The following is a 15,879-nucleotide window of genomic DNA, read 5'->3' on the forward strand; positions in this document are numbered from 1 at the left end:
ATTAACGTAAAATTTCCAAGGAAGAATTTCCCTTCTAGAAGTCTTGGATTTCCTAGCTCATCTGCTTTTATCACCCATTTGCAGTTTGTATCTGTTAGGAAATGACCAGAAACATACAACATACACTCAAAATAGTTGTTAGAATATTTACATTGTAAATAATATACATATAGTTTTCTAAGACAAACTATATGCCTCACCCACAACACACACACACACACACACACACACACACACACAGCCTTACCAACCAATTCCTTAGAATTCTATGATACCAATTTTACTCTAGAGTAAAGGGTGTATATTTGCTGTAGAAATGACATTTAGCAATATCCATTTGCCTGATGTGTATTAAGAAAGCAAGGATAAGACAGTTCTGCTCCTTTCACGTATATCTGGTACAGCTTTGTCAGACATGTGAAAGATTAAGCACTAGGACTGAACTGAAATTTCTAAGGCTAGAAATAATAACAAACTTGTATGGTATAGAGACCAGAACCATTTGTTTTCAGCTTTACAACACTACCCATATGGTATACACACTGTTCTATTTTCATGTTTACATTTTTCTATTTCTTCCATACAAATGGTGTGTATGGACCTACTTTGAAATGTACTTACTTAACATGTGGCTGAAAAATATGATTGAGACAAAATACTATTTTTTAGATGAAATAAATCCAAATAGCTCACAAGACAGCGTAAAACCACCGCATTTCGGTGGGTGGTTTTCCCAAACATATACCTTACATTTATATATGACAGAAGAGTATTATCAATGTTATTGTATATCATCTAAATGGTTCCGCCCTTTGATAAATATGTAACTTAGAAAGATACTCTTGTTTTTTACATTTATAATTCTTGCAAATCATTTTGTAATAGAGTTTGGTAGAGTTTGGTAAACTGATTTCTGATGAAGGAGGTTTCTATAGGTGCATGGATTTGGCTCGTCAATGTTTTACATTCTGTTTTATCAATTATATCTTTTCCCCTAAGGGCAATATGATTCCATTTTAAAAGTAAGGCACCTTTAGGGAAAGTAGCAGTGGAATAGGAAAAAAGAAATCTTTCTTTAGTCTCAAAGGAATCTGAGTTCAAATTTTAACACCACCAATGCCAATTGCCAATGTGAATCAAGTCACTTGTTCTCTCTTATCTTTAGTTTCATTAAGTGCATAATAGGGCAGTGGCATGGGGGGTGGTGGTGGATTATCTCCATATTGGAGGGCTCTAGCAGAATCCAGTGATTATCTACAGAGTTCCTAGCATAATCTCCTGTTCATAAGCAGTGTTCCCCAAACGCTAATGCCATATTTGCGTTTCTAAAGAATTTTTGAAAAACCTTTTTTTCTTTATGATTTTATGCTAAGAGATATAGAGGGGATGTTTTAGTTTATTCTGCTTTGCAAAACAAAACAAAACAACAAAAACAGTAAAAAATATACTCCTTTCAAACTTGAAAATTGAAATTAGAACAGAGTACCAGCCTTGGATTAAAAAGAGATCATAAACAAGAGATCATAAAGAGATCATAAAAAAGAGATCATAAACAAATTCCATAAGATCAATGTGTTTTAAGAAATGAAATTCAACATAATATGACAGCCTTTCTTGCGAACTCTTGGATTTAATTAACCAGTGAAACAAATTTACAGCCAACCTGTTTATTGACTGTATCCCAAAGCTTTGCCAAAGCACAGTACGGACAATATAAACCTCCCATAGCAATATCTTGCTTCACATAACATTTTTTCAGTTCCTTGGGGAATATTCATGAAAGATTTTCTCTGAATTGTATTTATTTGTACTGAAGCATGTCGCTATTAAAATGACTGCATCATCGGTTGAGTTATGAACAGTGCCATCACATAATTATGCGGGCTCTCAGGAATAGCAGGTAAACCTGAAAAGCATCAATATATACTGTCTTAAAATAACTGTACACACAAATACACAACAACCCGTTTTACACATGGAAACTACCCACTGCAGGCTTACTACTTTGAATTTAGGAATAGTGGTAATAAATATTGTTGGTGTTAATGCTGAGAATTTCAGTCTGACAGTTAAACTCAGCACTTTGGTTTTAATGGAATGTCCTGAAAAACAGCCCATACTTTTTTGGCTGATATAGCTCCAGTTACTAATTGCTTTAATTCTGCCATCAAAGAAATCCATCAACATCCCCTAGTCCTATATACTTATTTAAGCTATCACTTTGGGATTCACACTGGCACAGAGATATAATAATTGAACTTAGAGGGATAAGAAAGAAGATAAAATAAATCATATGCCAACTGAGTGTAGGGATTGAACATGGAATGTCTACATGTTATTACAGCTTATCTTCTGAAGAACGCTTATATTAGATAGGTATCATCATCTGATCATTCTGTAAATATAAACAAAACACATTCACAGACGTTTAGTAAATGGCCCAAGATCATATAGTTTGTAAGAGATAGACACCTGATTTAAATGTGTTTCTTTTCAAACAAATGTATATAACAAAACAGAAACAGTCTCACAGATACAGAGAACAAACTAGTGGTTACTAGTGGGGAGAGGGAGGAGGGAAAGGGCAAGATAGGGATAGGGGATTAGGAGATACAAACTACTATGTGTAAAATAAATAAGCAACAAGGATATATTGTACAGCACAGGGAAGTATAGCCATTATTTTCTAATAACTTTAAATGCAGTGTAATCTATAAAAATATTGAATCACTATGTTGTACACCTGAAACTAATATAAATCAGCTGTACTTCAACAAAAAACAAATAAATAAATATGTGTTTTTCATGTGACTCCAAATATTAGCTCTACCTGGCCTTGATCTTAAGGGAAATAGAAATAGGTAGAAGATGTGGCTGGTAACAGACAGATACCCATACAGAAAGAAACTAAGAATGTAAATTAATACTGTTCTATCTGGCTCTTTAGCAATGAATGATTTGTTTCAAAGCTTCCTCAAATAAGTAGACTGAGGGTGTGTAGACTAGCTGACTGAGATGGAGACAGGTCCAAGATTACCTGTGGCCTCTCCTAGAGAGGAAATGTGAGGTGGTAAAGTGGGCCAGGGCTCTGAGTCAGATGGAAGTGAATTCACGTCAGTGATGCAGTATGTGTCCTTGGGCAAGTGACTTGACTTCATCTGCCTCTATCTGCCTCTATTAAAGCGGAGGGACAATGTCAGCGAGAATTACTGATAAGTGTCTCTCAGCATGTTTGAGAAAGAAATGAGAAATATTTGCAGCATCTTACACAATCCATTACACAGAGTATGTATTTAAACTATATTAACTAATTATATTAGCTCTTTCCCTGCTCCTTTTGATATTTTTTAAAGTTGTTTCTTTCTTTTGGATCCTGTGAGATGGCTACAGTTTTATCTTTAAATCTGTTTTTTTTCTCTTGGCGAGCGAAACAGCAATCACACCTTCATCTGACTAATATGCACATGTGTCATCCAAATAGTTATTTGTTCCCAATGACAGTGCTTACTAGAGAGGTGTGATTGTCAAAATACTAGCCATTTGGAATAATACATCCACATATTACGTAAACACCTCTTGTTCCCAAGTGTTTGATACATATGTTTAATGTATGAAAGTGAGAGACTGATATGCATATATAATTGTAACAACTCAGATATGTAAGGGAAAAAAATGCCACCAGAACTACATGACTTGCAGCTGTTGTGTTTCCATTCTGTGAATAAGATATGGACAAAAACAATAAAGAAAGAAAGAAAGTAGGTTAGCATGAGTGGCTAGAATTCCCGAAATTCTATCAGTAAGATAAAAAGTACAGTTCTATGGTTAAATTAAAAACGCAGAGAAGGTAGACATGTTTCAAATGAAGTATGGGCATCACTAATTTCATATTCTTCTCAGTGTTCTTCAAGCACTATTGCTGAGAATGGTTAGGAAAGAATTGAGGATCAGATAAATTGCCATGTATGGGGGATAAATCATGGAAAACGGAGTGAATAAAAAGAAGGAAAAGAATGGGAGCAGGAAAGTTGAATAGACTAGATAGACACACACTGAATGAGATCCCAGTGACAACAGAATGTACTTCCTACGCTCAGAGCTCCTTTTTTCCTTCTGAAGACGTCCATCAGCAGATCCCTTCATGCATTTGATCAGCACTTTTGAAAATTGACACCAATCTGTTTAGATATTAAAGAAAAAGGAATGTATCAACAAGTGTCAGAAATGAGGAATTATGTGACATTAAAATGATTCCCTTATAACATTATTACCAAAGAGTCTTGATTATACTAATGTTCATCACTAAAATCCAAAGTAGATAAATAAGATGTGGATTTCTAAATTTATTCAAAACAAAATTCCTTCACCACAGTGCTTATGATGGAAACTAACAAATATACTCTAAGACGTGCATTAGACACTTAACTTACAAACATTATGTGTAATTGCTGTATGCTAGAGCCCTTGGTTCTCGAAAGATGTTCTGTCCCCTGCTATCCACCCCCCTGTGAGGGCAACTAGAAATGCAAATTGCCATTTTTTGGATTGTCACAGTGACTGTTGGATGGGGATGGCTAAGGGTATATATAGTTCTCCAAGCCACAGATACTAAATGTTCTGCAGTTCCATCCATTAATGAACTGACACCCCTGCCTTCAACCCCTAATGCCAATAAGGGCCCTATTTACAAACAACTTGCTAAACACATATTTGAGGATGCTTTTTAGTGGAAAGTCCCACTTAAAATACATTGATATTTGTTTGGGTCATTTGTTAATTCTTGTGTATATCTCTTAAGCAATGACTGTTTATATCACAGAAACAATATACATATTTGATGCTCAGTGATGCAGGTTAAAAATTATTACAAAAGGCAGAAAAGTATATTCAGTGTATGTTAAGAGGGTGGTACCACAGAAACACTGGGCTTCCTAAACTGCTTACTGATCATGTTAATCCACTTCTCTGAATCCATCACTGAATCCTTAATATTTATATAAAAAGTGAAAATTACTTAAACTGATATATTCAAGGTTCTTCAATCTGCCTTTGCAGATCTGTTGCTTATTAGCCTCTTCCCAGAATTCCTGTACTCTAACCAATTCATTGCTTCTCTTAAATACTTTTTATTTTCTTGTCCTGTACATTTGCCTGCATTGTACTTTCTGCCTGGAAAACCCTTTCCCAGTCTGCTATACATGTCTCAGTCCAACCTATTTTATCATTCTAAGCTTTGCTAAAAAGCCAAAATCTTCATGAAAATGTTCCTCATCCTATTTTCTGAAAATGGAAAATAATTTCTTACTTTTTGAAAATTACTATTGTTTTCTGTGCTTATGATATTTGTTATTCTCTATGTTGTATTATAATTACTTTTGCATATCTCTTTATTTCTCTATCTAAATTAAAAATACTTATAGAAATGGATTTGTATCTTGCTCATCTTTGCAGCCTCATAGCACCTTAAAGCCTCCACACACATAGTTGACACTTAATGAATAATTGCTGAATTAATTACGAGGCCTTAAAAAGCAGGTCTAGGGGACAGAAGTAAAAGAAGTGACTTAGGAGGAAGGAAAGGAGTTAGTACTGGATAGTAAACACACTTCTATGCATGGTTCAATGGCTTCTGAATTCACTGATGTTGAAGTTAAAGGAATATAAAGGAGTTGAATTTAAACTCTTGTCATCAATCCTTAGATCACCCAGTTATCATCCTAGGACATACCAGAACTGACCAATTTGCTCTTATTTTGAAAGGTATTCATCTTTTGTCAAGGCCTTTCAATCTTTGATCCTTGATCTTGTGTCATACTCAAACAACTATCAACCCTGAATCAATCTTCTCATAAATTGTTTCATGAAGTTTTCCTCTTATTCTGTAATTAAACAATTAGTTATTAGTAACTCCTTTCTTCATAGGTTATTTTCAGTCCTTTATATAGTAACTATTCTCCTATTTGAAAATGCCAAATGGTCTCTTTTTCATTTCTTCAAATAAATTAACAGCCCTTTCATAATTTTTATTATACTAATCCACTTTTAAATCTTTCAGTCATCTGTGCTTCTTCCATATGCAAATGTACAGTCTATTACCTGGGACATAAGGTTCTTAACCAGGTATGGTGTTGTGTGACTCAGACTTCAATTGGATTCTGAAAGCTACTGGTTAATAGCCAATAAATTGAATGATTATCCCAGTCACAGAGTATATCAAAATAAATACGTTCTAGTAAAACTTTGAAGTCATCATAGGAAGTAAAGCATTTTTCAACATTCGATATATTTCTTTTTGACATTCATATGATTTTTCAGGTATACTAATCTTGTTTTGTTAAGCTGGATACGTAGCTGGCACACACTTCTCCCCTTAATAACTGTTAGTTCTGTATGGCTGAACCTAAATATCAAAAATGATGGGAGAAAGACGGGGTGACAGTATTGGAAAGAACTGTCTAAAAGGTTTTGAATTGTGCTTCAAAAATAAGGCAGCAAATTCACTCTTTCTCTTGTTAGTAAACCATGCCATCCAATAGAATCAGTACCTTCTGTTCATTAATCTCAAGGTTTGCTGTCCAGCATGGACCTCTTTGCATTTTGTAGGTAATGCCAAAAAGAAACAAAAATAAATTCTCTCTTTAGCATCCAGTATGGTTTATTGCTGTCTGCTTTTTGACATTTAACAATGATCTCACTCCTACCAGTGATAGGTCATTGAAACAAAACACATAATATACCCAATCAAAATCTTATTATCCTCCTTTAACGCAGGCTCTTTACATACTGTCTCTCTGATATTTGCAGCCTCTTGTATGGAAAGAGTCATTTTGTGGATTCATAATACAATAAATCTTTGTAAATAACTTGATTTCTATCTATCTTTCTAGAATTGGTGATATATTTATACTCTTTTGTATTATTGTCAACACAAAGTAGGAAACATATATAGGGGGATGAATTGTGGCCCCCAAAACATAAATCCAAGCCCTAAATCAGGTACCTGTGATCTTTTTTTGGAAATAAGATCTTTGCAGATGTAATTAAGTTAAGGGTCTTGAGGTGAAGTTATCCTGGATTTAGGGTGGGCTTTGAATCCAATGACTGTTATACTTATAAGAGTAGACAGCTGGAGATTTGAGACACAGAAAAATAAAGGGAAGGTCATGTGAAGACAGTGACAGAGATTAGAAGTATGCAGCTACAAACCAAGGAATTCCAAGAGTTTCCAGGAGCTACCAGAATTTGCATCAAGAAAAGATGTACTTTGAATCCTAGCTTGGATGTCTTAGCTCAGAACCTTAGATAAGTTACTGAAATTATTCGTCTCTTTATTCATAAAAATGAAATTTAAAAAATCATTCTCATGGAGTTATTGTGGGGATAAAAGAAAATTACTTACATAATTGTCTAGAATTTTGTGGTTTTATTTAAAATATAATAAATATTTCTTCTTATCAAAAATATTTTTCTCAGAACTTTTCAATATTTCATTGAAACACAGTGTACAAAATGCACATGCAAATTAATACTCTTTTCCTTTAAACTCTTTTTAATTTGAAAATAATAATTGCCAAGTCAATCACTTATCTCAAAGTGATGCTTCAGTTGAAGTCTTTTCTAGATAGTAAAGCATTCATGCAGATAAAAATGTTTCTTCTTAGCCACTGTTTCTCACATCTGATTTTGAATATGCTTGGGAGATGATATAATTATAAGGATTAATTAGTAGTCAGCAGAATAAAGTCATATTTCTCCACATTAGCGATATGTCAGTACAAAAACACTGAAGCTTTCAGAGAAATGAGATCACAAATGGTTAGTGCTTGTTAGGTCAGACAACCCAATGAAAAATGTACCATTTTTTTATGTATGCTGATTTACAAAAATGTAACAGAGATAGTCAGATGAAGGGGTTGAAGATTCATTAAGTTTGCAAAAAACTCTTTAATTGCTAGTTAGATAGGAGTACATCAAATTCAAATTAGAAACAATTAGCTCTCTTTCTCCTTAATAATAAGAGAGAGAAGATACTTGAAGGGATAATGATATTTCGAAGCTCTCTTTTGGGTAGATTTGAGTATCAGGTATTTCTTTCCATAAAAGTAATTTAACAGCAACAACAGCAATAGGAGGATTGTTTCTTCTGGAAAGACATCAGTTAGTCTATCTTGACAGCCCTAGTGATGGGAATATGTAACTCTAATGTGCCCCAACACTCCATTTACCTGTACTTTATTTCTTTGCCTCCCCCTAAGCTGAGATCCTTGAGAGCACAGGCTGTGAGCAGTTCCACACTGAGTTATATTGGAGGGTGAAACAAAAGAAAAATCAGTAATACTTGTCCTCTCTTTTAATACTTGATATTTTGTTCATCACAGATTTTTTGCACTGGCTTTCATCTTTTTTAAATGCTGCCTTAAAAACTATTATTTATCTCGAGTACTGTGTTTTTGGTACCTCCTTAAATGCCACACTTTAGGAGAGGAATTAAGGCAAAATTCAGTGGCGTTTAGAATCCTCTATATTGGATTGGGGTCCCCTGTTATTTGCTATATGCATTTTGATGATATGAAAATTTATTTAATATTTTGATCTGTAAATTTACTTTAAATAGGATTAGGGATTCTTAATTAATGCAAATCTAAAATTATGTTCCGCCTAGGATGAATATTGTATACAATAGTATAGCATCATATATCTATTGAAAAATTAGTCTGTGCAAGAGGCAACACATACTCATTCTAATCTAACTTGGCTATAGTAAATTTGTAAAAAAATGATTTGTCCATGCTATTAAAAAAGCAAGCTTACAGAGGAAATGTGATTTGAGGTTTGCATTTATGGTTCACTACAGATTGTACATTATATTAAAAATACATTGAATACTAAAACTGGTAAATCCTGTCAGCCACTAGTAGTGGCTTTCAGACCAACATACCTAGTGTCTTCTCTCCTAGTTCAGTTCTGGCCTCCTTATTGACTTGTATAGGTCAGAAAAATTAATATTAAAAAAATGGAATCACATATCATAACTACCTGACATTAAATTCGTTCATTTAGTCAAGAATTTTAAGAATAGACTCTGAGAATAGTACTCACAAAAACATATATGATATGATCATAAACAAATGTTCTGGAAATAGAGTGGTGACGAGTGGGAGGGGAATGTTTATAGTATTGTATACAAAGTAACAAATTGTTTTTTCTAGTTCAGAGCAGTGTCTCTAAAATGATTCTTGCCTTGGAATATCATCTCTAATTTCAGAAGTCAAGGAGGTCTGTAGTCTTTCCATCAGAGAGAAACCCAATTTTGCAGTAGTAGTAGTAGTAGTAGTAGTAGTAGTAATAATAATAATAATGTGCTATTCAATAACTGCAGGTGATTTTACCAAGTGCTTTCAGCAGTGAGTGAGCGTTCCTCGAATGCAGCTTTGCATGAATCTGTCCATTTATTAAAAGGGAAAAATAGCTATAAATAGAGTAGTATGCTGTATTTCTCCTTTAAATTCTGAACTTTGTGTAGTGTGAAGAGAGTGAGAATTTTGTACAATTTTAATACACTAGTTATGGAACTAGAAAGTACAGACCAGACTAAGGTATGAATTAACATGATAGGAGGCAGAAAAGTATATCTATAAAAAAAGAAGAGAGTCCGGACACAAAGAATCAAATTTTGGCTGAGATTTTCACAAGTGATATAATGACAGGGATTGAAAATTAATTTAAGAACCATATCATGGACGTTGACTGTGTAGCTTTTCTATTGCTGCATTATAAGCCATAACAAAACATAAGGATGTAAAACAAAAAAAAAAGGTTCTTATCTCTCACTAGTCTGTGAGATAATTTGACTCAACTTTGCAGTTTTTCTGATCCATGTGGTATTGGCTGAGCCAAAGTCAAATGGCTGTGGAATGTTAGGCCATTAGGACAATCCCAGATTGGCCTGGAACAGTCAAGATTGTTCACTACCATGGTTGGCTGCTGGCTGAGAGCTCACAGGGGACCTGCAATAAGAGCAAGTTAATTCTCCGTATGTGACTTGGCCTTCTCACACTGCAGCTTCAAGATTCAAGAGGAAGAAAGGAGAAGCAGTCAGTCATCTTAAAGCCTGGGTTTCTAGAATGTCACTTCTGCCATATTCCATCGGTCAAAGTCAGTCAAAAAAGCTAGCCCTGATTTAAGGGGAAGGTAAATAAGTTCTACCTCTTGATGTGAGGTGTTGCATAAGCCTAGAGATCAGAGTAATTGTTGGACACTGCCATTGTACAGTGTCAGCTACCACATTACTTAATATATGTTTATCTTTAAGTTGACAGTTTAATAGCCTGGGTCTGTTTCATTGCATAGCATAGGCCCATATTTTCTAAAATTGTCCTGTTATTTTTGTTTTTATTTGAAAACCTGAAATTAAAATAACTCCTTTATTGATTTTTAAAGATAGCTGTTTGAACCATACAAAATCAGTTAATAAATCCTGTAATGTTAGAATGGGCAAACCAAGTGTCTATATAATAGTATGGCATGTACTATCCATGGCAGTGTAGAAAATACAGTCCTTTTTGTGGTGTTGGAAGCTACAGGACTGGAGTTATGAAAAGCTGCAAGTAGAGAGTTGGCTTTAACTCAGGGTAAACATTGTTAAGTTGCTTGATTTCTTGGAACCTTTGTTTCCTCTTTTATTAAAGAGAAATCCTAACATACTAGTGAACATTTCTTATCTAACAATGTAGCCACTATTTTATAACTATCCTCATCTAATAGCACCCAAATTTTGTTAGGGTAACTACTCATTCCCCAAACAGCCCAGTGTGGGCTTTTTGTGATTTAACTAATTTTTGCATTTCACCCTTCTGGCCAAAATGATGGAGTCAGGAGTAAACTTGTAACTCAAGCCAATCCAAAGGGAATAAATTTAAGAACGGTTGGAAGACTGAGACAAAGAAAACATTTCTTTCTCTGGATATAAACAAAGATTATGTAGCACTAGGAGTTGTTACCAGTGCTATTCCATACTGAAGGAGAACTGTCTTACCATGAAGATGATGATATGGAGTTCAAAGAAGAGGAAATGAAAAATTCCATCCTTAGTGATGCTGTTGTGCTACTGGACCTACCTTTTGAAACTGAAGCTACCTCTAGTTTAGGACATTTCACATTTGAGAGTCAATAGGAACCTTATTGTTCTGAATCTCCCTGTATTGGAATTTCTGATACTAGCAAAATTAAAAGTCTTAAAAATGTATGTATTTTTCATAAGGTTGTATTGAGGATGAAATTTAATAATTTTTACAAAACATTTAGCACAGTGGCATATAAACAAAGACTCTTTCAGGGTTTTTTTTCTTTTACTCAGTATGTTGAAATATGGCAATATTTCTAGTCCATCAAACTATTTTAATGTTTTCTCAAGAACGAGATTAATTTTTTTTTATTTAGCTATTGAACAAAAGAAAAAATCCTGAGAGTTTGACTCCATTTGACTTTAATTTAAATACATAAGGTAGAGCTGTCTGCAGTTACAAGCTTACCTACCAGATGAATATGGTATAAATAAAAAACACAGTAAAAATGTAATTATAGAAGCTGGTTAATTTTTTTGAAAGGAGTTTATGTTGGATAAGAAAGAGCTGATTTCTGCTACTTTTTATGATTACGGTATTCTATTTATATTCTCAGCACTGAATTAATTTCCTTGTCTAACGCTCACCTTGCTGAGGATCCTTATAAAATACTTTAATGACTTGAGTACATAAATCATCTGTGAACACAAATACTCTGCAGGGAGCTTTTTTAAGATTTTAGAGTGGTAGATAAGTCACTCAAAGCCTTCATGCCCCATTTTTTTTAATATATCAAAGTGAAAAAATAACAGTTGCCCTTTTCATAGACTTAACAGTGGTGAAACCTTAAAAAAACATCAAAAGTAAAATAAAGCATTGCATAGAGAGCTATGTCATGTATTATAAACAAAGTCTGCCAAACATAGGTTTAGCATTAGTGTTCACTTTTGTGATTTTTAACCATAAGCTAGCCTCATTCCTGAATTGTTAATGAACTTTATGCCTATAGGCAAATATCCCTATTATGAATGAGAATTTCCTGAAGGCTGTACTATAATCTGGTTGGGCTGAAATTTGAGAATTCACAGCTACTTGTTAAAAACCAGACTAAAAACTAATTCATTCACATCTTTCATTAACTGTAGATATTCACATACATTGTTCTGAATTCTAATTTTTAAATATTTTATATATTTTTATTCTGATATAGAAGAAAAATTTCTTAAAATGCCCAGCCTTTCTTAGTTTTCTCTGCTTTGATCACCAGAATCAGAACCAATACAGGTGAACATCAATTTTAAAATAAATAAGTAAAAGTGTTGTAGTTCTGTAATGTGTGTGAGTCATAATTAAATACTTAAATTTATTAGAGGTTCTCACACATGTAACAAGTTCATTCATTCAGGTGGCAGATACTTGTCAATCACAGGGAGAGTTACTAGGTATTGAATAAACACTCCTTAATTTACTAGTTAGTAAAACTTCATTTTCATATATTGAATTTGCTTAAAGTGAATCCCATCTATATTCTCATTCAGCAGGAGCATCACAAACTTCCACCTGCATAGACACACCAAACTTTTTAATCTAAATTAGAATCATTGAAGGGAACATAAAGACTCATCTATTATGTAATTGGTAATATAGTTGTAATTTTCAGTTTTTTTAAAACCATATATCTCTTGCAGCCTGCACATCTAACTCATTGTTTGTTGGAGAACTGAGGAAAGCACATTTGTATAGGTTGCTTTATTCTCACCATTCATCATAGAGATAATATTAGGAAACATCAAAATCCCATCAAGACAGAAGGGAATCACAGGTCAAGATCATGAAAAGGAAATTGATTCAAGAACCATGATTCTGATCTGAGATCTATAACAATAATCTAGCGTTTGTGGAATTTAATTTCTCTAAGCCTGTGTTTTACTTTTGTTAAATGAAAGATAACAGTAACTTTTAGCTCTCAAGGTAAGTACATAAAGAATTATTAAGCCAAAGATGAACTAACCAAGAGAATAACTATTCAGGTATAAATCAGAAGGTAACATACCAAAAAGCTATTTGCAAGTTCTGTATTCACACTTTAACTCTCTAGGAGAGCTTCTGGGTCTTAACTACGTAAAACATTCTGCCTCTTTGATAATCTAGCTAGGTTTCCTGCTTCTTTTCACTCTACAATAGCACAACCGATTCTTAGGACTTTCCACTGACCACCACCACCATCATGTTATTCTGGTCCCAGTATTTAAATCAGTCCTTGTCTACTGCCTGATTCATTTCTTCATCATACTCTTTGATCAATCCATATCATGAGCTCTGGCCATCTAAGAACATAATTATTTTGTTATAACTATTACAGTTTAATTTTGATGGCTAGTGAGAAGACCAAGAGAAAGAGAAATATTTTTCACTAGATATGTAATATTTCATCTTTGATTTCTCTTCTCCATATAAATATCTGAAAATCATTATTTTGTCATAAATGACTCCATAGAGATAAATCCAGTGCCTTCAAAATTTCCTTTCCATGATATGGGATATTTGAAATGACTTTTACTGGTACCTGTGGCCTGTTAAGATAGCTCATTCCTTGAAAGGCTGAAGAAGAAAATATGTAATTATTAAGGATTCTTTTCTCATGTTCAGATGAGGTGGAAGGAATTGAAAAGGAATAAAAGCTTACTTACATAAAATGAATTTTTTACTTGAAAAATAATAAATATCAATGAACTATATCATAATTATTAAAATAACCAAATCTAATTCTAAAGTTTTCTGAACATGATGGAAATCATCGTAACCTTTTTCCCTACTGATAACCTTGCTTTAAAAAAATCACATCAACTTTGAAACAATCCCAAAGTATGTGGAATAATTAACAGAACTGTAATCACTGTTGTAAACCTCCTGGAACATTCACTGTAATAAAATTGGCATATTAAGTATACAGAAAAAAAAATCTGGTGCAACTAAACATGATTAATGATAAACCAACTAATTTCACATGCAAAGAATATTAAACAGCTGTGGACTTTGACTAGTATCAAACTTCCCATTAATCTGATCCTTTGATAAAAGGAGACATACCAGCATATACCTTATTTTGCTCAAATATTCGAATCTTATAATCTCGCTGTTTTATAGTGGATTTTTGTTGGCTACTTAGAGTGGAAATAGACTCTCAAAATTTGATGAGGCCATAGTACAGAAGGTAGCTTCCAAGATTCTTAAGTGTATTTTCCAGTGCTCAATCCTGATAGAAAAATTTGGAAATCCCTCATTTGTCCCGATATTATTATGTAGATAATCTCTTCTAAGTGACTTCAACATTGTGGTCAGTGTGTCTCCATGGCCTTGCAATTTTTAAGTAATTTGGTGACTAATGGTTATGCCCTTAGCTCTTTCATAAGCTCATTTTTAGAAAAATTCTAAAATTGAGAGAAATAAATTTCATAATGTCTCACCCATGTGTTTTCTATTAACCATGGAACTTTTATCCAAATAAAGGACAGGAAATGGGCATAGTCATTATGTTAGAGGAAGGACAGTGCCTCTTTATTATGCATCTTAAGTCCTATGATTCAAAAATGGTCTTTTTTAGTGTGTAATGAACTACTTTTGATTCCAGTGATGTTTTCTCTGAGGAAGCTTCTGCTTTTGCAGTGACAGTAACTAGGACCATGATATGAGTAGGCAGAATGCACATTATTTATTTGGCCTGAGGAAGGTACCACCCAAGATTACTCCCCTGTATATGCCTGAAACATAACCATCAACTGTACATTGCTTTGTATTTCAAGGATCAACTTTTTGAATTTCTTGCTCTTATGTTCTTTTTCACTGTACTTTTTTCTTTGCCTTTCCTTTTATGTTTCTTAATTTTCATAGCCTTAGTGTTAATCTCTTTTAAATTCCATAAATGTATATTGGGACTACACATGGGAATTGCACAGACATCTTTAAATTACATCCTTAATATTACTGGTAGCTGCCTTTGGATTTTCAACATGCAAACTGGTCAGCAGGAGTAAACTTGGAACTGTAGCTGAGGGACTCAACCCAAGTAATAGCACCAATGACAGCAAACCTTAACTGAGAAATTAATATGCACCAGACACCTTGGTAAACACTATAACAAGAGTTGCCTGACAGTTATTAACTCTACAGGAAATGAAGGCTTAATGGGCTTAGCTATCCTGTCTAACTCATAGCTGGTAAGTGGTAGGTCCAAATCTTTCTGAGGGCAACTACTACCCTAAATTACTGACCAGCATGACTGAGCCAGTGTGCCCCATGCTTGAAGCAACCACTCCAGCCTTTACAAGTGAGTCTTCATTTTAATTGAGGCTTGCATATGGGATTCCAGTAGAATGACTCATAAATAGGATAACCTCCTTGAAATTAATTCTGAGTATGTCTTGAAATCGAATATCTCCTCTGTGTTCTCTCTCTTTTTTTTTTTATAAACCCTGGTGCCTACTTACTTCAATAAATGGGATCTTTCTTTAATACAAACTAACAGTTTTTACTGGGATTCTAAATAAATAACAGTTTTTACTGGGATTCTAAATAGTTTTGACTATTTAGCCTGTTTTATATATCTGTGTACTGTGATATCCTTTATACTTGCATAGAAGCTTATTTTATTTTTACCTTTTGCTACTATTTATTAAATATAAGTGATAACGTTGTTGATGATGATTATGTTGTATAGGTCTGATTCTCTTCTAGATTTTTAAAATTAACCTAATTATTTTTTTTAACATCAGATCATACTGGGGAAATGTCATCTATCTTTTTATGAGAAACTGAG

The 15,879-nt window shown here is 33.7% G+C and overlaps 1 long non-coding RNA gene across 2 annotated transcripts in view; it reads right to left on the minus strand.

Annotated features, from left to right (window-relative positions):
- Nucleotides 1-1,492: 1,492 nt before the first annotated feature.
- Nucleotides 1,493-15,879, minus strand: part of LOC132597749 (uncharacterized) — a 37,725-nt gene continuing 23,338 nt past the window's right edge. For both annotated transcript variants that reach the window (XR_009565037.1, XR_009565038.1), the window contains one exon: nt 1,493-4,178. This is a non-coding gene — a long non-coding RNA (uncharacterized lncRNA). The remainder of the gene's footprint in view (nt 4,179-15,879) is intronic.

The sequence above is a fragment of the Globicephala melas genome, chromosome 8 (genome assembly GCF_963455315.2).
Source record: "Globicephala melas chromosome 8, mGloMel1.2, whole genome shotgun sequence".
NCBI lineage: Eukaryota > Metazoa > Chordata > Mammalia > Artiodactyla > Delphinidae > Globicephala > Globicephala melas.